The sequence below is a fragment of the Chionomys nivalis genome, chromosome 12 (genome assembly GCF_950005125.1).
Source record: "Chionomys nivalis chromosome 12, mChiNiv1.1, whole genome shotgun sequence".
Lineage (NCBI taxonomy): Eukaryota > Metazoa > Chordata > Mammalia > Rodentia > Cricetidae > Chionomys > Chionomys nivalis.
In genome coordinates, this window is record NC_080097.1 from 647947 (window position 1) to 669514 (window position 21568).

Sequence of the window (21568 nt, forward strand, 5' to 3'; positions counted from 1 at the left end):
TTGGGTGTCAGGCAAGCTATTATGTTGATGCTGAGGGATGAAGAGCAGTCACAACAAAGGGAAGAAGGGAAAAGAGTCTGGAATAAAGTTTGGGTGGAATGGGGCTGATATTTATCATTATTTTCTGGAAGCTTATGTGTTGTTTTCTGGAAATTGAGCTAGATTCTGTAATTGAAGATTTTTAGCAGAGCCAGGGAAGGGTTCATTAGTCATGAAACATGAGCAACCAAAAAGGGTATTGAGAACACATTTAAAAGTATCCTCCATCATCCCTGTAAAATTTTACTTTCTTAAATAATTTTTAATTTTAATTGTTTTTATTGAGCTATCCCTTCCTCTCCCTCCCCTTCTACCCTCTCCCATGAACCCCATGCTCTCAATTTACTCAGAAGATCCTGTCTTTTTCTACTTCCCACATAGATTAGATTCATGTATGTCTCTATTAGGGTCCTCTCTATTGTCTAGGTTATCTAGGATTGTGAATTATATGTAAGCTGGTTTTTCTTTGCTTTATGTCTAAAAGTCACTTATAAGTGAGGACATATTATTTTTGTCTTTCTGGGTCTGGGTTACCTCACTATTATGATGTTTTTGAGATCCATCCATTTGTCTTTAAATTTCAAGATGTTATTATATTTTCCCCGCTGTGTAGTATCCCAATGCTACACATTTTTTTTTTTTATCTATTCTTTGTTCAAGGGGAATTTAGGTTGTTTCCAGGTTCTGGCTATGACAAATAATGCTGCTATGAATATAGGTGAACACATGACCTTGTAGTATGATTAAGTATCCTTTGGGTATATTCCAAAAAGTGTTATTTCTGGGTCTCAAGAAATTAGGTTATTTCCTAATTTTCTGAGAAATCACCATACTGATATCCAAAATGGTTGTACCAGTTTGCACTCCTACCAGCAATGGAGGAGTGTTCCCTTTATCCCAGTTGTTTTCCAGCCATAAGTTGTCATCCCTGTATTTTTACTCAGCCAGGTTGTCAATTTATTCTTCTGCTACTCCTAAGCTATAGGCTTGCCACTCTGACACAAAGATTTCTCAGCTTTGACCTCAGGAAGTTGTGGTTCTTTATACAGCCTGGTCAACAAGAAACCTTTTATTTCTGGATGCACATTCTACAGGAATTTAATATGAAGTTGTGTAGCTATGAATTGGTCTTTATTCGAAGAAAATTTGTAAAGTTACTGTATATTGTTCCCCATTATATTTTCACTGACAGTAGGAATAATTATCTGGTGAATCAGGGAGACTTAATTCCTAAGACCTTCCTGGATGGTGGAGCAAGGTCAAGAATAGCTGACTCTAAAAAGAACTATTTCTACAGAATCTGGTAGAAAAGTTGTCTCGGGAGTGATTCAATGGGGTGGCCCTACTTCAAATAGTATGCACATATAATATTAGACTACTTTATATTCAAAATATCATTATGTGACATTGAAATTTCACATAAGGTTTCTTTACAACTTTCAGAATTTTATTTCTATGTTATCTGTGTCTAATTTTAGACATCATTTGCGTGAGTAGGAAATACTACCTCAAGTTAAAATTTATTATAGCACACATTATTTCTTAGTTAAACTTTGAATTTATCAATAATGTATCATTCCATAACAAGAGTGGATAAATCTGAGGTTGATATTTTATCCTAGCATGCAAAAATTAAAATCCAGACTTAAGAAAAATGTACAAGGAAGGAAGTAAAACCATAGCCAACAAGTGCTCTGATAACCTCCACTGCTTAATGGGAATTTCTTTATCAAATCCAACAAGAAAGTGAAATAATTACCATACCTAATATGGCAAGGAAGAATATTTTCAAGCTAATGTGCATTAATTCATAAGATATTTATCTTTGTACACAGTGATGTGCTGGCAAAATGAATATATTTTATTTAAAGGCACCAGAAGCTTTCCATGACTATGGCTCCTGTAGGAAGGGGCTAACTTTTTAAAAGCACTCCTGTGTATTATGCAGTCTACTCTACATACCAGACCAGCTGGTTAACTGGTTTCCCAAGAACTTTAAACCCACAAAGAAAGTACAAATGAAGCATACCCTCTGATATCTCTATTCTCAGTCAAAATCCCATTCATTTTTATTCTGAACCTAAAAGTGCAATGTAGTTTAAAAGAAAATTAAACTGAATTAAAACAATTTCCCAAGAGAACTTCAAAATTCCCCATTAGACAGCTATAGACATAGTCAATAAACTCTGAATGATCGACTAAGCTATTTTCTCATCTAGACTCCTAGAAATAACAAATTCAATTAATCTAAAATTTCACCCAAAGGATCTTACAGATAAAACAAACTGTATGTTAGGGACATTTTTGGCCAAGTGACAAAATATATGTTTAATCCTGGAATATAGATCAGCAATAGATCAGACATGGCCCCTGGTTTTGATCTCCCAATGTACAGATAAAATATGCACAGAGGGGTACCTATATTGATAAAAATGAGCTGAAGATATATTTTCTGATTATGCCTAAAATAGGGATAAGATTGGAGTTCAGTCTTTATTTTCCAGATAGATATCCACAAGTATGTAGCTTCTGTGGACCTCAGATCCTCATCTCCAAGACGTGATACTACAGTGATCTCTTACAGGATGCAGTCAGCAGAGAAAATTAATAAACATCATCATTACTTATTTTGGATAGATTAAAGATGATCAGGATAGTCTAAATAACTGCAGAAAAAGAGAAAAAAGATATATAAGAGGTTCCAATGCATGAACTATGAAGACTGTCTCTGGGACCTCCTAGCAGCATGCTTTTCTGAGATTTGGGAATGTTTTGTGCACTAGAATAACAAAACACTCTTCTGTTCAACCCTCACTTTCATCTTTAATTATTGTAAATGTATTGTTTATCAAATAAGGGCTCATATTTTCTTGTATATTTGGTATGACTTTTATACTTCATGTAGCATATAAAATGGAGTATCAAACCAAATTTAAACGAGTATAAGTCTGCCAATTTTGAGTTCAGTTTGGATAATAAATAGTCATATAACTGACCATGCAATCACAGTGTTTGCAGCCATATGAGAAATGAGGAGGGGATATTCTGATCTCATTATGTAAGATTCAATAAATAACTCTTTTGCCTTTCCTATTTCTTCACTAAATTGAAAAAGCATATTTAAAAGTTTCTAGGCACTTTCAAGGGAAGCAGTGGTTTGGGTTTATATATATCCATTCAAATGAGAACACTTTAGAAGCACTGTGCTAGGAGGTCTCTATCCCTTAATGCAGAGTTAAAAGACTCAATGAAATTGTGTATTTATTAATGTATATCAGTGTTTTGTATGAACTAATATGGAAGAAAAGGAAGACTTACACAGTTCCTACATCAGTACATACATCAGTACACACAGGACTATTTCCAAGACATGGAGCTCATTGGTCATGTTTTTCCCACGGTTCTGTCCCTCTGTAGTTTCATCACTTTCCGACAGGCTAGTTCTGGGCTAACTTTTGGTTCTAAACACATACTTCCTTTCTGTCCAGACCAAGAGATCTTTAATGTGAAACTATAAATGAAAAGAAACCTTCCTATGACTCCTGTCTTCCACATTCATTCTTCAATACTAGAAAAAACAAGAGTTCTTAAAAATGCCCTATATACTTCCAATCTACTAGTTATTTCTAACACAAACAATGCAAATATCAAAATGTCTGCTGATGGAGTAGATAAGTGACATGAAAAAAAAAATAAAAAGCCTATGAGGAAAAATTATAATATGTGGGCTCTAACTTTTTGGCCATTGTGGTATTCTTAAACACAAAATACTAGAACTCTGAAAATATATGATAAAATAAAAATTGTTCAGTAACTGTTAATGGCAGAAAGAAATTTTATGTAACTAATAGCTTACATATTTTATTGCTGTTTGATGAGCTGTAAAAACAAAGACATTTTTCAGGCTTTTAGTTATGATGACATGCCTAATAAATCAGACATCACCATTACATCACAATTTCACCTCTGTTTATTTACTTTAATTAATCTTTATCTAGGAGACAATATTTATCTTTTTATTGCTGCCTTTTCACTTGAACAAAGATTGGTTGTAGAATACAATCCTTTATAGTTTTGCTTCCAAATCATCAATCTAACTAAAAAGATGAAGACAATTAATTTAAATTAACTTAGTGACTAAGCTGCATTACAGTTGAAGGTAAGTTTCTAACCCAGAAAAAAGAAAATCATGTCTCCTGCCACCAGTGTGCCTAAACTATCATCTCTTCATCTTGAATAGAGTATGCACACATTGGACTTTCCTCCTTTTAGTGAGGCAATAAGAGTTTATCAGGCTCTTGACATGTCTAAGAATGTGAAATGTGTGGAGGATTTAAAGAGACACAAGAATTCATGAGAAAAGCCATATGACAAACCTGAGCTCTGTCCATAGAACCTACATTGTGTAAGAAGAGAATCAACTTCTGATAGTTATCTTCTGGCTTCCACAAGTATGTTATGTTGTATGCATGTACTGACACACACACACACACACACACACACCCCACATACATAAATGAGATAGATAGGCATGCAGACAGGAAGATGATATAAATCATATTTTCAAAGAACGTTCAGTGTGATAGGGGGTAAAGTCCCTAAACATAAAAGATTCAATGTGTGAGGTTTTAATTTAGGAAAATACTGAAAATAAAGCCTTTAAGGACTAAAATTTCCTACTCAAGACCTGCAGTATTTCTGATGTTTTTCTTGAAATTTATATTTGTTACTCATGAAAAGGAATAAGTGTTCCCTCCCACACAATGTAAATGTTCTCACCTATAGCTTCAAAGTAACCACACATTGCCTATTCTAAAGAAGAAATTGATACTGACACACACACAGGTTAACACTTTAAGTTAAACACAGTGAGAAAGGAAACCATTATGCATAAGTCAAGTAAACATAAGAATGTTTTCTAATGTTTAATGTATGCAAAGATTATCTGAGATTAGTTAAAAGTGATTTTATATATTTGGATTCAGTTTTCTACGTCTTGTCAGTTTTAGACCTGGAAAATTGGAGTTTAAGGTTCATTCTAGTTGATTCAGACTCAGGAAGCCTTGGGTCATACACTGAGGTACTGTGCTTGAGAGGAATCTGCTGATCAGAAGACATACACTAAGATTCTGTTAGGTATTTTTGCTAGGAACACAATTATGTTTTATATGTATTTGTGAAACACACATTTTTAAGTAGAAGCAACATGGTTTTGGCCAGATAAGACATTCAGCTTTTAAATGCTTATGCAGAATCAAAGCAGTCCCTAAAGATGAAAATTCACTGAGTCAGCACAGTTTGTCCAAGAAGAGGAAACCATAACTTAATATTTCAAACAAATTAAATAAAATACATCTTTCCTGATTATCAATTATCACTCAGAAGCTTATAAATCAGTTATTATTTTTTATTAAAGGTTTATTTATTTATTATCCATACAGTGTTCTGCCTGCATGTATGCCTGCAGGCCAGAAGAGGGCACCAGATCGTATTACAGATGGTTGTGAGCCACCGTGTGGTTGCTGGGAATTGAACGCAGGACCTATGGAAGAACAGCTCGTGCTCTTAAACGATGAGCCATCTCTCCAGCCTTGTAAATCAGTTTTTGACAGTTTATCACCAATTATCTTATTGATGAAATTGTCGATTTTAAGACAGATAAGTATTTTTGATAAACTCACTTGTAATTTTTCAAGTTAAAGTAAATCACATTTATTCAGTCATAATATGCCTGAAACATTGTCATTATACCCTGTTCTTGCTTTATACAAATTGTGCCAACTCTTCTTGACCAAAACATTTTATTATCCTATTATATAATTGAATTTATAATAATTTCACTTTGCACTATGTAAAATGTCCCATATAATTGCATATAGTATTTTTGAAATTGGAAATTTCTCTGCATTATGCTACTAAAACAGTGTATGGAATATAGTAAATGGAAATTAAATACTGCAATGCTACAAAAGCAAAAATGGCTGACAACAAATTCATTCACACTACACAGTGATGGAAGATGACCAAATTTATATTGTGGGCACCTGTGAATACCATTTTTGTGAGCTCACACATTTTGTTGTAGAAATAAATTTAAAAAATTTTTTCATTGTGTCTTACATGAAATTTCAAGAAATTATGGTAACTCTTGTGGAAGCATACATTTATAACACAGATGAGAATATAGGGAGTTACTAATAATAAAAAGAAAGACCTGAACTTGTGGGGGTGATGGGGTAGAGGAGTTAGTGAGAAATAATGGAAAATGGATATGGTGAAAACATATTCTGTATATCACTCTTCATTCACCCAAGGTTCTAGGATCATTGCAGAAGAGGAATTAGAAAAATTGCTAGAGCTAGACATGATGATTAACTATAAGAAAACTATGTTCTTGGGTAGATGATGTGGATTCCCCTCTGTATGCTGTGAATACTATTGGTTAATAAAGAAACTGCTTTGGGCTTATTGCAGTGAATATTAGGGCAAGGCAGGAATTATAAACAAATAGATGTAGAGAGAGAGTAGGCAAAGTGGATAAGATGTCATGTAGCCATCTCAGGAGACAAATGCCAAATATCAGATGCTGAAAGGAACCTCCCGGTAGGCCACAACCACGTGCCAATACACAGGTTAATAGAAGTGGGTTATTTAAGATGTAAGAGCTAGCTAGAAATACGCTTAAGCTATTGGCCAAACAGTATTGCAATTAATAAAGTTTCTGTGTAATTGTTTTGGGTCTAGGCAACAGGGAACAAACAAGTATCCTCTGACTACAGGTAGATAGGTGGACAGTTGCACAAATGAACTTTGAATAGTTGTGACAGCATATATAAGACCTGCTCAAGCTCAAACCAGACAAAATCCCAGCATGGAAAGGGAAGTCTAGCACAAATTTAAACCCTTAGCTGAGTGAACCATTAACAATTAGTAAATACTATGACAGGGAAACTCAGTCTTCTTTAAAGATATGGCTGTTGGTGAGTTGATCACATGCCATGCAGGTGGAAGGCCACACATCAGGAGTATATGGGTTTAAAAACTGTACTTGACGGGTTTAAAAATATAAAAAGGCACAACGTTGGGTAGGTAAGGAGGGGAAGGCAAATCTGGGAGGAGATGAAGAGGCTGAATATGATTAAAATACATTATACAAAATTCTCAATAATATAGAATGAGTAAAAATACTTTACATAAATGTATAAATTAGTCAAAGAATAAATAAAGATATAAGAAAGAAAAGAAGCAAATGAGTGACCCAGAAATGTCAGTGCTATACACACAACACGAAGGAGTGATGAAGGTAGAGGGAAAAGAGAAGAGAGCAATTGCTGTAACTAACAGAGCCTGAGACACAGTTCAGGACAACCCACACCACAGCACACAGTGGTGAGAAGACAGGGATGCCCCTGGGTGAATGCAGTGGGGGAAGTGACATCCTAGAATAGAAATGTACGCATGAAGACATAGCCATGTGAAACCACTGCCATAAGGTCTTGGTTATTTGGAGCTGATATCAATCACAGTAAATGATAAAGCAGCTGATAATGAATAGGACTAAATGGATTGAACATCACGATGCTAAATCCTGCGTACGTATGGTGAATGATTTTAAATATAAGAAACACCTTTGTATTTGATGTAATCAAGCCAGGATAAAAGTTAAGGAAGCTGTAAGAAAGACTGTAGAAATAATTCATGTGCATCTTTCATTTCTTGTGTGCAAGTTGCTATTTTGCTTTGAATATGTTTATCTTCATAGGAAATAGCATAATTAGGCATTGATTTTGCCACCACTTCTTAGATGAGGGAACTGGAACATAGGGAGATTAAGATTTCTGCCCCAACTTATACAAGTGGAAAGTGGTAGCCCCTAAATCAAATCAAGCAGCCATAGTCTAGTACTGCACATAACTGTTCTGTTCATGCTCCCAAAACCATACAGCAAGAGGCAAAAATACATGACACACATAACTGTGATCATGATGTCATCATAAATGTTATGTTTAAAATATGAGAGATTTGGAACAGGGAAGATAGCTCAGTTGGCAAAATATTTGCCTTGCAAATCTAAGAACCTGATTCCCAGAACTCATGGGGAAAAGCTCGGGGTGGTGGTGTATGATTGTAAGTCCAGTGCTAGAGAAACAGAATCAGGCAGCTCCCTGAACTTTCTGGCTGGCCAGGGTAGCCTGCTTGGTGAGAGCCAAACTAGGGAACACTCTTGTCAAATGAAGTTGATATTGCCTGGATAATGACATCCAGTGTTGTCATTTGCCAACCCCCATGTGTGTCACATGAGCACACACACACACTAATACACACACACACACACACACAGAGATAGAAAGAGAGACAGAGAGAATGTACATACACATACATGTATACTCACACACATGTATACACAGGAAAAAAAATTAAAACCTTACAAAAATATGGAAAATTTTAACTGAAGCTATTTGAAAATATTATAGACCTCTATATTTTATATCACTGTTTTGGGAAAATTAACCTTGTTTTCCAAATTGTTTTTTGATGAATGTACTTAAATGTCTCTGTTTTTAATTGTTTTGCTTTTATGTTGATTTATTCTCGAATATTTTTGATTTCCTTTACTAGTTTATTTAATATAGAAAATATTGGGACCAAGGAATGCATTTTCTATTTCTCATGATCCTATAAAAGTTTTACTCCAATAAGGTAAAAAAGAAAATATTAATTTAAAGGAATTCTCAAGTTCAATCATGTAACACGATTAATAAAAGCTCAGAGACAGATATTGGGGTTCAACCTGAAGATCAGAAAAGCAAAGTAGCCAACCAGTAGCTCTTAACTTGACCTCAATCCAAAATGGAGATCCTGCCTCCAGGAAACCTCAGAATGAGAATGACTGAGAGCTGTTTCCTCTGGTTATATAATCCTCTCTAGGGCTGGGTTTAAAGATGCTTAGCACTGGGATTAAAGGCATGCACTGCACGGTTTCCATGGCAAACTAGTTGTGACTACTATGGTTAAAAATTTGTGTTACCACTGTCTGATCTGAAAGGCTGACCAGTAGGGCTGTTTTACTCTCTGATCTGTAAGCAAGTTTTATTTATTAAAATACAAATGTAATGACAGTACACAATCAAATGTTTATTAAGTAGCCAGTTTAAATAATTTTGAATTAAATAATAAAAGATATGTTGGGGTGAGGTAAGTGAAATTGAATTGTGACAACACCCTGGTATTTCAAGGCCAGTGAAGTTCCACTTCATTCCTATAACACAGATTTCAAAGTTTTAACTGGTTCATCTAAGATTAATAAGTAAATTTATTTCTCAGAATTTTCAGTTTAAAAACAGAAACTTGAAACTGAAATTCCAAATATAATATGACCAAAAATCAGGTAAAATTTTATCACATGTAGCGGTTAGCTACACAAATACTATAGAAAAGAGTGAAATTGCTATAGAAAAGAGTGATAAAACAACTGAAATTCTCAATGAGCTCCCCAGTTGATGAAGAGGAACTGCAATGAAAGATAAAATAGAAGAAATGTTGAAAATTACGTCTAAGCAAATGACTAAGGAGAGAGTAAGGTTCTTAGTATATAAATCTATGAAACTCGCCAGTGGCATTTAGCCTTGACTTTAAAATATAAGCGGGAAGTTGAAGGAAAATGAGTGAAGTTAACCACTACATTACCAAAAGAAGAAAAAATCTCCAGAGTCCCTTGAAAGGACTGTAGGTCATTTAACGAGGTGACTGAGAGACTGAAAGTGCAGCCTTGTGTCAAGGAAAGGATTCAGCTCTACAAAGAAAATGTCATTGTCTTTTAGCCGCTGATCCGCAGGAAAACTAGACATTAAGTGCCTCTCAGCAGTGCACAGCAGTGAGCGAGAACATAGAACCTGGGAACTGATGTTATATCCATAGATGGGTGCTAGAAGGAACCTACTAATAGGATTTGAATTTGGTCCCACGATATGGACAAGGGTCTAAACTGGAATGTGACCTATACAGCAGGTGCTATCAGATATTCCTTTTCAAGTTTAGTTTTTTTCTTCTCTGTGTTTTGTTTGACATATATAGTCTCTCTTTATTCTTTTCTTCTTTTCTCACTTGGACATCTTTTTCCCAAAAAATAATAATCTTAATAAATTCAAAAACTTCTATCCTTCATTTTTATAAACTATATCTCAATTTTGAAATGAGGTCCTAAAAGTGAACCATTCAAGTGACAGGAGCCTCTGTCTCTTTGTCTTAAATTCTCCTTTGCAATGGTGTCGTCTGTGTAAATGCAAATTTTGAGACCCTAGAAATACAGATCCTCCTTTAAGTTTGGTGTCTACTTTATAGCTTGGAGGACATTTGAACTCATGGGGATTATATTATATTTCATTATTATTATATTTGATTATGTTTCTATATATTTGTATACATTCTATGGATAATCTTGAATATTTTGATTAAATTTATTTGTGGTCTCATTATTTTTCTAATTAAGTGTTTTATCATAGCCAGGATTCAATTTTTTACTTTTAAAATGCAATAATGAAAGGACAGTCTCAACAGGATATTTTTTTAATAGTCACCTAGGCTGATAGTGAAAGTATTTTTCTCCTTTTATTTTTTTAATTTTTTTTTCTAGTACACTACATAATAGAGGAAGTTCACTCAGGATCTTCCCATTTAAATACTGCCAAATAGTTTGACTCCTTTTTCAAAGCAAATAATGGTTATAGAAGTAATCTTTATTGTGTTTTACCATTTAAATGGCTAAGGGAGCTTACATCTTTGCTTCCTCACCTCTACAGAGATATAGGTTGGGTCTTTTTGTTGTATGCGCATTGTTGAGAAATGGAACTTGGAACTCATAGAAGGCCATTCTGTGATTATATAGATGAGAACAGAAAGTGACCATAACACATAACACAAAGAACAGAATGGTGAGTTGCTTATGGAAAGTCTGGAAAACTATAGGCTTTCCTCTTTTGCTTCTAATGCAAATTATATTAGAAAGTAATTAATTAAAATTTGAAAGGTGTTAGATAATAATATGAAAATTTGCACACATATAAATGTTATATCCAAATTTCATTTAGCAAGACAATTTATGACATGAGTTTGTGAACCAAAGGGTCATTTGGCTGACCTGGGTAGATATTTTTGTTTTATGAATATTTCTTTTCTATTTTAGTAGTTAGTAACATTGACTTGCTTCCTGGAGGAGTTGAAGGGACTAAACAAATGAAAAATGAAGTATTAGGAGATGATGAAGCTACAATTCTTTCTTCCTCTTTTAAAATTATTAATTTATTTATTTTGGGTTTTTTTTTTCGAGACAAGGTTTCTCTGAGTAGCCCTGATGGTTCTAAAATTCAGGCTGGTTTTGAACTCATAGAGATCCATCTGCTTCTGCCTCCCAAATGCTGGGATTAATGATGTGGACCACTATCACCTAGCTAATAAAATGACAGTTTTATTACAAACTACTTCATTTGGTCCTATCTCCCTCTAAGTCTTCATCAGGAAGTTTATTTGTCAAACGAATGAAAAGCACGAAAGAAAATCTGAGACATGTTTATTGACCTGCTACCTTGTCTGGGTAGTATAAAACAAAAATGTAGCTGGTTTAAATGGTAATCTGAGGTTGGTTTGCATCTAATATTTAGTTTAATCTAAGGATTAATTTTGTATTTAAATTCAGTTAATGCTATTTCTGTGGTTCCCATACAATTGTTTCTTAAACCTCCATCTTTCCTGTCACATTGGACCTGATTCGGCAGCAATAATTTTAGAAATGTATATGTAATTAAAATCAACCATAAATACTATTGTAAAAGGAGTTGTCTAGATATTTCTTCTCAGTCTTACACACTCAGGTCTCATCCTTCCCTGAGAAGTCTTGAACTTGAAGATAACAATGCATTATACAACATTGTCCATTAACATAGCACACATAAGAACCTACCTAAATAAAAAAAAATTATAATATTATAAGCCGTTTTATAAATGACTGAAATAAAATAGTGCTTTTTTGTTTTGTTTATTTTTTGAGACAGGGTTTCTCTGTAGCTTTGGAGCCTGTGTAGTGATAGTGATATTTTATTTTTATTTTAATAAATAAAACTTCCCTGAAGATCAAAGTAAAACAGCCACACTGGCTAGCCATACAGATCAGTCAGTGGTGGTATTTACGGAGTAAGTCGAGGTCAAGCTCGGTTGTACTTTCCTATGGTGCAGCTAGATTAGGTCTGACATTACCTGCTTTCTAACTAGTTAGATGGTGTATTTAATGGGAAGGCCCTTCACAGCCAACACTGACCTAATCTAGTCTTGGCTTCACCTACTTCTTTAATGTGTTGGAAGAATCCTGATGTGAAATAAGGACTACTGATTGATGTAGGAAGCCTCAGTGTTTGGCCTCCACACCAGGTTTCACATATGGCAGGGATGATATACTTACCTGCACTTAGGCATGGATGTTCTTTAGAACCATTATTTATCAGTTATTAAAATAGAAGCTAAAACTAATTTCTTGTTATAAAAGACATGTACTAATGTTGAAAGTATCCATATTATGAAATTATGATTTTATATAACCAAATTTTAATAACAATATTATAAAATAGGTAAAAATTTAAGATGTTGGTTGATTCTAAACCAATATCCATCAAATAATCATGTTTTCAGTGTTTCTCCTGTGTGTAGCAACTATGATGTCTTCTCCAGTAGGAGATTATCTTTGACTTCACCCTTTTAGTCTCTGGACTGACTTTCTCATAAGGCCACAGTCACTGCTGTCTGTTTCAAAAAACCTGAATATTCTTCGAAATGTCAAGAAAAAAGCGATAATGAGAGCTGCATATAGCCACATTCTTCATGTGTCCCCCCAAAAGTTTCTTCTTACAGTTGCATCATTCTGCCATTCAGATTTATTATTCCTCTGCAATTTTCTGATCTACTTGTAAAAAAATAGCTTTGGTTTAATACAGCTTCCTTTCTGATGCTGGTGACAGAAAGTAAAATAGATTAGCAAGAGAGACAAGAATAGAGTCATGAAGCTAGCAGAAGTTATGTAAAGAAAGTCTCTAGACTGTTAATGAGATCAAAATGGAGAAAGTAAGTGCTTGTCAGTACCTCGCCCTTAGTGATATATCTACAATGCAGCTCCAACAGATAAGACACAGGGAACATCACTGACGAGAGGGAGGAAGAATGTAAAAGTCAAAGAACCAGAACTCATGATGCTTGAGAGTGTCTTTCTAGGCATGAAAGGGAAGCTGTACCTATGAAATCTCAGTAAATACAGTTGCCTAAATAAGACCTACATAGTAATAACACCAGTTGACATGCTAATGTTGGACAGGGAAATGCCACAATGTTCCACTACTACATGAAATGCTATAGGCAGTCGACGTCTACTAGGAACTGGAGAATGGGTTTTCTTCGGGTTGACACCCCAATAAGTTATTCAATCTCACATATTAAGTCGGCATATCTATGAATGTATGCATATCCATGCAAACATATTAAGTCAGTATATCCATGCATGTATATATGCAAATACATTGTCAGCATATATATATACACATGAATATATATATAATGCAAACACATATGTATTTGTGCTCCAACAATAATTAAAGAAGAGGATATCATTAATTTGAAAGGAAATAGGGTGCAAGGAAGGAATTGAATGTGGGAAAGGAATGATAAAAAATTCTCAAAAAAGAAAAACCTCTTGAGAGTCCTTTACTTTAAAAATCTAAGTACAGTGTGTAACAAAGGAGAACATCTGATAATTGCAGAGTAGGCAAACAAGCCACAATGAACTTATAATAGGGACGTGGAAGCCTAACTCTGCTGTGCAAAGTTGTATTTCAGAACTTCAGCAGAGAATTGGAGCTGTCCAGGAATGTTTGATAACTATATGAATTTTAAAAAACTTCACTAATGCAAATGCAATGTATCAAACTCTTTTTTGTTTGCACCTTAAAATGGAACATAGTTCTCACTTTTATTCTTGTCATTAGTGAGGCTTGTGCATTGAGAACCTATTTAACAACATTGTTAATGAGCTCATTCTAATATCTTCATTTGTGATAGCTGCATTAGGTAGACCTCTAAGCCTGCTTGTTATAGCAAAAGTGTTGTGCAACTATAATAAGTTTCTCCCTTGCTGTGGGAGAATGCTCTTGTACACTGTAAAGATTTGTTACTCATATTAGCTTAATAAAATGATGATTGACAAGTAGTCAGGCAGGAAGTATAGGAAGGTCAAATAGACTAATAGAATTCTGGAAAGAAGAAAAGACAAATAGTCACCAGCTAGACGAAGAGAAAGCAAGATGAGACTTCCTCACTGATAAAAGGTTTGAAACCACATGATTAAAAATAGATAAGAATCATAAGTTAATTTAAGTTGTACGAGTAGTTAATAATAATCCTGAGATAATAGGCCAAACAGTTTGTAATTGATATATGTTCCATGTGTTTCTTTGGAACTGAATGGCTGCAGGGCCAGGTGGGACAGAAACTACCATTTATATTTTTTAACTCCTTCCTCTCATTGCTATTTCTGTATCTCTGTTTCTCTCCTCTTTTTCTATCTTTTCAGTAGATCTCATAGAACTGTGGAACAGTTAACACACTATCTTCTGAGTGACGAAAACTGATACTTTTTCATTATACTTCCATTGCTGATTAACAATTAATAAAGCATAAATTCCAGTGATAACCTATATGGTGTGCTTTGCAAAGACATGACTACATGCCCTTGCTTCATCTTCACTTTTACTGTGTATCTTTGCTAAATATTTTTGCATATGTGAAACAAACTCTTAGACAACTCTAAAAGCTAATAAATGACAAAATGGTAGTAGAAATGCCTAAAGTTTTTGTTTGGAAGCCATTTTTTCATTAATAATATTTTTTTCAAGAATGAACTTAATAATAATGCATTTGGATTAATTTTCTTTAATTGCCTTTAAGGGAGTTTTCTGTTTAAAATTTTCTATCACTAATTTACTTCTTATATATTACTATTGCTATTGTCTTTCCATACTATCTTAAATTTTAAAGGCAATTCATTTTAAAGAAGGAATAATTTCTAGGATTGTTTTATCTCAGGATTAAATATTTAATGATTCAACACTCTAGCACCAGAGAATTTTTTCCCAGATATAATATAAATACTTCAGTTATTGTAATAAAGAAAATATTTTTAAAGTTAATCTCCACACAATTTAACAGCATGTGAACAACCAGAGGTGATGGTATCTGCTACTAGTTGAATATGGTCTGTCCAGAGAATTTCATGGTTGTGCAGCCATATTGCCTCAACCTGCATTGATTCCCACTCTCTAGCAGTGTAACAGCTTACATCTGGGCAATAAATGGAATTCAAAGTAGAACAAGCACTCACGATTTTCTTAAGAACATGCAATTCTCATGCACCAGGGATAGATCCTGGTCCTACTGCCACGTGCCTCACAGATAGCCCAAGCTTCATCCCTGTCTCTCACATGCGGAGGGCCTAGTTTGGATCCATGGAGTCTCCACAGCTGAGTTTCTAAGAGCTTGATTCAGCTCTCTCTGTAGATTTCTCTCTCATTATATTGACCTCCTTTACTCATATCTTCTCTCCTCCCTCTCTTCAGTTGTATTCCCAAAGCTTGGCCTGGTGCTTAGTTGTGGATCTCTGCATCTGGTTCTCAGTGGCTGAATGAAGACTGTATGATGATGAGTTGGGGATATTCACCAATCTGATTATAGGAGAAGGCCAGCTCGGGCTCCCTCAGCTATTACTAGGAGTCTTGGCTAGGGTTACTGTTATAGATTCTTGGGAATCTCCCTAGCACCAGGTTTCTCCCTAATCCCATAGTGCCTCTTTGGTGGTGGTGCTCGCATTTAATCCCAGCATTCAGGAGGCAGAGGCAGTGCGATCTCTTTGAGTTTGAGGCCCACGTGGTCTACAAGAGATAGTCCAGGACAGGCTCCAAAGCTACAGGGAAACCCTGTCTCAAAAAACTCTTTCATTGCTCTCCCACTCAGTTCTTTTTCCCTCTCGACCATCCCTTGCCTCCTGTTACCTCATGTTCTCATCTCATCTTCCATCCCCTCCCCTTTACCGACATCCCTGCCCTCAGTTTACTCAGGAGACCTTATCTAATTCCCCTTCCCTAGACAATCCACGTGTTTCTCTTAGGATCTTCCTGTTAACTAGCTTATTGGAGCCTATTCCCTATGGTGGAATGCCATGCTCAGCCTTAATTCAGGGGAGGGACTTGGTCCTGGCCCAGCTTAATGTGCCAGACTTTGCTGACTTCCCATGGGAGTGGATGGGGGCTGGGCTTGAGGTGGGGCAGGAAAAGGGGGGGAGAAACTGTGGCTGGAATGGAAAATGAAAGTTTTAAAATTAATTAAAAAAAGAACATACAGTTCTCTTCAATAATAGGGTATCTGGTTAACAACAATAAACTGCATCATTAAACAATATTGTGAGGGTAGTTATCAAATGTCTTCATTGAAATAGTAATGACTATATGAGACAATATATATGTTAATTGCCTAGATTAGTCATTTTGCAATGTTCATATTCTTCAATGTATCCTTTCCTATACTATAAGTACAACTGATTTCATCTGTTAGAATGTTTTGCTCAAAGAATAAAAAAAAATTAAAACTATAAAAATGTGAAGCACAGAAATTAAGGTATAATATAAAAATATATTATCCAATGATAGCTGAAGACTGATTTCAAATAACTATTTTGAATTTGGGAGATTCTAAAAATGGCAAAACCGATCTGGACTTGTCAATCATTCCATGCAGCTTCCATTTGGCAGCCAGACCCAGTCACCTCTAGCAATCATTCAAAAAGCCAAAATAGTCCAAAAGGTATATAAGAAACAAGCAAACATAAATCAAACAAACCCAAACCTTTCTAGCGGCAGCTATGAAATGATAATGAGATGACCATAATTCCTACATCTTTTAAGTAAACATCAATTTGATCTCAGATGACCAACTTGAGTGTTAAGAAAAGTCGTGGGGAGTTTGGTAAAGCTCATGTACTAAAGGCATAACAAGAAATGGGGCAGGGCTGGTATCAGTAATGGTTAAAAGATTGTTCCAAAGAACATTGACATGACTTTGCACCCTGGAAACTACTAATGTTCATGGAGTGGGATGGTGAACTATAATTTAGAGAATTTACTCTCTTATCTTGTAGCTGGAGAAATAAAAGTAGCAAGGGTGTGTGAACAGCACGAACCAAAGGAGGCCAATTAAAAGATTGGCCCATTAAATACTTACTGGAATTCAGAAAGATACTTGTCTTAGAAGGCAGAGAATCAATACTCCAGGCTCCTTAGTCTAAGAGGTATGAGTCATATCTGCACAATCTATATACTATGATATATATAAAGCTTTACAAGTAAATGGTCAAGGCTATGTTCTAATAAAACTTTATTAGGGACTGGAGAGACGGCTCAGTAGTTAAGAGCATTGCCTGCTCTTCCAAAGGTCCTGAGTTAAATTCCCAGCAACCACATGGTGACTGAGAAACATCTGTAATGGGGTCTGGTGCCCTCTTCTGGACTGCAGGCATACACACAGACAGAATATTGTATACATAATAAATAAATAAATAAATATTTTTAAAAAACTTTATTAAAGTGAACACTAAGAAAAGTTTAAACTGAAAATCACAGTTTTCTAAACCATGACTTAGACTTTTGAATATTCACTGGTAATTTTAACTCAAACACCACATGGAAAGTTGCTGTTGACAACCATTTTCACTGTTGAATTATTCACAACAGCCGAAAGATAAAAGCAATTCATAATTGTGCAGTCTTGAGCAGCAACTCTGACTGAGAGTACCCATGTCCCTTGGACGAATTTAAAGGGTTCTCTGAAGTTTGCTAAATGACTCTTTTGGGAGGTGAGGCCTCCTAATGCCAAGAGCCACTGTTCTGCACACATCTTTCTTCATTGTGATGTACTGAATATATACCATGAAAGAATTCAAAGTCTGCTGGATGAGAGCAGACATATATGGTCAACTTCAGAGCAAGAGTCTAGGCCACAGAAACCCTGAAGAGATAACGGAATGTGATTTTAGGAGGGTTGACTTTCTTTTTTTTTTTATTAATTAATTAATTTATTTAATTATTAAAGATTTCTGCCTCTTCCCCGCCACCACCTCCCATTCCCTCCCCCTCCCCCAATCAAGTCTTCCTTCCTCCTCAGCCCAAAGAGCAAGCAGGTTTCTCTGCCCTGTGGGAGGTCCAAGGACCACCCACCTCCATCCAGGTCTATTAAGGTGAGCATCCAAACTACCTGGGCTCCCACAAAGCCATTACGTGCAATAGGATCAAGAACCCATTGCCATTGTTCTTCAGTTCTCAGTAGTCCTCATTGTCCATTATGTTCAGCGAGACCGGTTTTGTCCCATGCTTTTTCAGTCCCCGGCCAGCTGGCCTTGGTGAGTTCCCGATAGAACATCCCCATTGCCTCAGTGTGTGGGTGCACCCCTCGCAGTCCTGAGTTCCTTGCTCGTGCTCACTCTCCTTCTGTTCCTCCTTTGGCTCGTGAGACTTCAGTCCAGTGCTCCAATGTTGGTCTCTGTCTCTGTCTTCTTTCATCGCCTGATGAAGGTTAATATTCAGGGGGATGCTTATATGTTTTTCTTTGGGTTCACCTTCTTATTTAGCTTCTCTAGAATCACGAATTATAGTCTCAATGTCCTTTATTTATGGCTAGAAACCAAATATGAGTGAGTACATCCCATGTTCCTCTTTTTGGGTCTGGCTTACAACCCACAGGTTGACAATGCTGTTTGTGACTACTTTGGGAGGAGCTGAATGATCCTTTCATAGGAGTCACATAGCAGGTATTCTGCATATCAGATATTTATATTAGAATTCATAACAGTAACAAATTACAGTTATGAGGTAATAGTGAAATAATTTTATGCTTGGGGTCACCACAAAAGGAGGTACTATATTTAAGGATCATAGCTTTAGGAAGGGTGAGAACCATTTCTCTAAAATGTCTAGATTCAAGATTCCAGGCAATATTTGCAAGCTGCCATTAATTGGTCTATTACTGTCCCATGCCTCAATTTTACTTTCTATAAAATGAGAATAATAGTACTCACTGACCACAAAGTAAATGCTCTAACCAGGAAAGCTGGTCTTCCTGGTGTGGAAGATAACAGTAGGGAGGGAATAGCATTCTATTTTGAGCTTACTCCCTGATTTTATAATTAGCTTTGCAGAATGCCTTACTTAATATTTGCCTTGAGGTTTGGAGCTTATGTTCTGGGCCTCATTAAGTATAGAAGAGCTGTTCTATGTGGTTGTTTCCTAGATGATATTTAAACAAATAATACCTTACCTGGCTATACAAGGGTAACCTGGTTTTTGCCTGTTCTGGGAAGGTCCTAGAGGCATATATTCACTTAGGGAGGAGGCCTTGGAACTGACTAGCGTACACACTATAAATGCTGAGATCAGGGATGAGGATGATCTGCCTAGAATCACATCATTGGAAGCCAGGGTTGAGGCTTTCAGTCATTCATCCTCAACTTAGAATGTTTCTGAAGTGGAATGTCAGCCTTCTCCTGGAAAAACAATTTTCTATATGCATGAGATGCTTGTGAGTATTAGGGTAACTGGATATTTGACAGATTATCCACTGTTTTCTATATAATGGAAATAATTAAACCAGCAATGTTTCTTAGGTTATAAATATAATCTGTTAATAATCTTTGGCATTTTAAATGTCATATTGACATTTTTCTAAAGTTTGCTTCTCCAGAATAGTCATGTATATTACTGTTGTCTGCTATATTAAAGGTAATAAAGAACAGGCTTTTTTGAAATTTGAAGCAGACTTTCCCTTTTTCCTTTTTCATTGTAATAACTAGAGTAACAGTGGCCACTACTGTCAAGTCATATAATTACACCACAGTGCTCTCTCCTTGCTTTGTGTGGTGGGAACATTAGCCTTTACCTGAAAGCATTTTCTGGGAACTTTAAGACATGCCATCTGGAAGAATATTACTATTGATTAAATAAATACTCTTTTTCTATTAGCCATGAATCTAGATGGTATTTATGAATAACCAATACTCCTCTAAAAACCAAGAATATAACATAGTAATTGTTCTTATTATTAAACAATTGAGTCTTAAAATATTAAAAGCATAGAAAATATAGTTTCATACAGAGAAGTTTATAATTAGTAATGCCATATAACAGTTAATGATCAACATAGAGTTATATAACCTGATTTTTTAAATCATTTCAAATATGAATTTGCCAAAATTTCCCTCAATTCATTATTCTAAAAATGTTCATCATAGATTTGAAAGAGGAAGAATAAGCTACTAGAATAAGGTTAGGATTTTTGCCCTAGGTTTATTCAAAATATTTGAGAGGATTTTAATTTATTATACTGTGAAACACATTTCTGTTATCTAAGAATTTATTAATGTAAATTGGCATTTGGACAGAAGTCTATCTAGAAATGGCTTCTCCAGAATTTCTTATGCCTTAGAAAAGCCTGCTCTTTTCAGTGCCAAAAGCAGGCAGCAGAGGGCCCTGCCAATTTAACTGTCTAGAGACTTGCTAAAACTGAGAACAGGTTTTTTGTTTTGTTTTGTTTTGTTTTTTTTTTAAAAAAAAAAAACATTTTGTGACCTCTCCTTGAAGTCTGTCCTTGTGAAGGGAAAACATTAGAGTTTCTCTAAAATGGAAAAGAAAGAAAGAAGGATACATGTATGGAACTGTCTTATTATGTTGGCATAATTTTGAAAAATCCAAATGTAGTGATTGATTCTATTTATAGATATCTAGCTAGGAAAGTCACGAGCTTGTGTGGCATTCCAGGGTTGATTAGCTTTGAAACTGGGTAATTACAGCTCCAGCCATGAGCATCCACCATATGTGAAGTCTATGCATATTGATAAAGGTTATAAGTATATGGAAATGCCTTAGTAGACTGATCAATTTGCTCTTGCCATCTGATGAATGTTATTTATTTACACATGTATGTATGTATGTATGTATGTATGTATGTATGTATGTATGTATGTATTTTGGGATCTGGAGCTGTAGGGTCTCCGAGGACTTTATCTTTTTCAACATTTTCTTCTTCCAATCTTTGTTTCCCAGCTCTCCCTACATGCATATTTCATTTGCATGATTTCTTGTGTACTCACTTTTTCTTTTAATAAATGTTTATTGAATTTTACTGGGTGCCAAGTGCTCTGTCCTCTACTTTAATGAAGTTTGCTTTCTAATATAGAGAGGTAAATCATTAGATATATAAAGACAAGAATCAAGAAGGAATGCCATGTGTAGACACAATGTATCTGAATTGTTTAAGGCAATTACTTTAGATTGTCTCTCTGAAGATATGGGATTGGAGGATGAACCTGAATGACAGGAAACAGTCAGCCCCGTGAGTATTACAATAGTTAAAGGCAAATTTGTTCTAAATTGTTTCAAGATTGCACAGGCATTTTATG

The 21568-nt window shown here is 35.3% G+C and overlaps 1 protein-coding gene across 6 annotated transcripts in view; it reads left to right on the forward strand.

The window, feature by feature from the left end:
- The window catches only part of LOC130884855 (fibroblast growth factor 14), a 989760-nt gene that overhangs the window by 314571 nt on the left and 653621 nt on the right, over window positions 1–21568 (forward strand). Inside the window, exon 1 of one of the 6 annotated variants that reach the window (XM_057786114.1) lies at window positions 5616–5632. The exons of the other annotated variants lie outside the window; for them this stretch is intronic. The gene's annotated coding sequence lies outside the window, so the exon portion shown is untranslated. Of the gene's footprint in view, window positions 1–5615; window positions 5633–21568 lie in introns of those variants that run through there. 6 annotated transcript variants of the gene reach the window in all.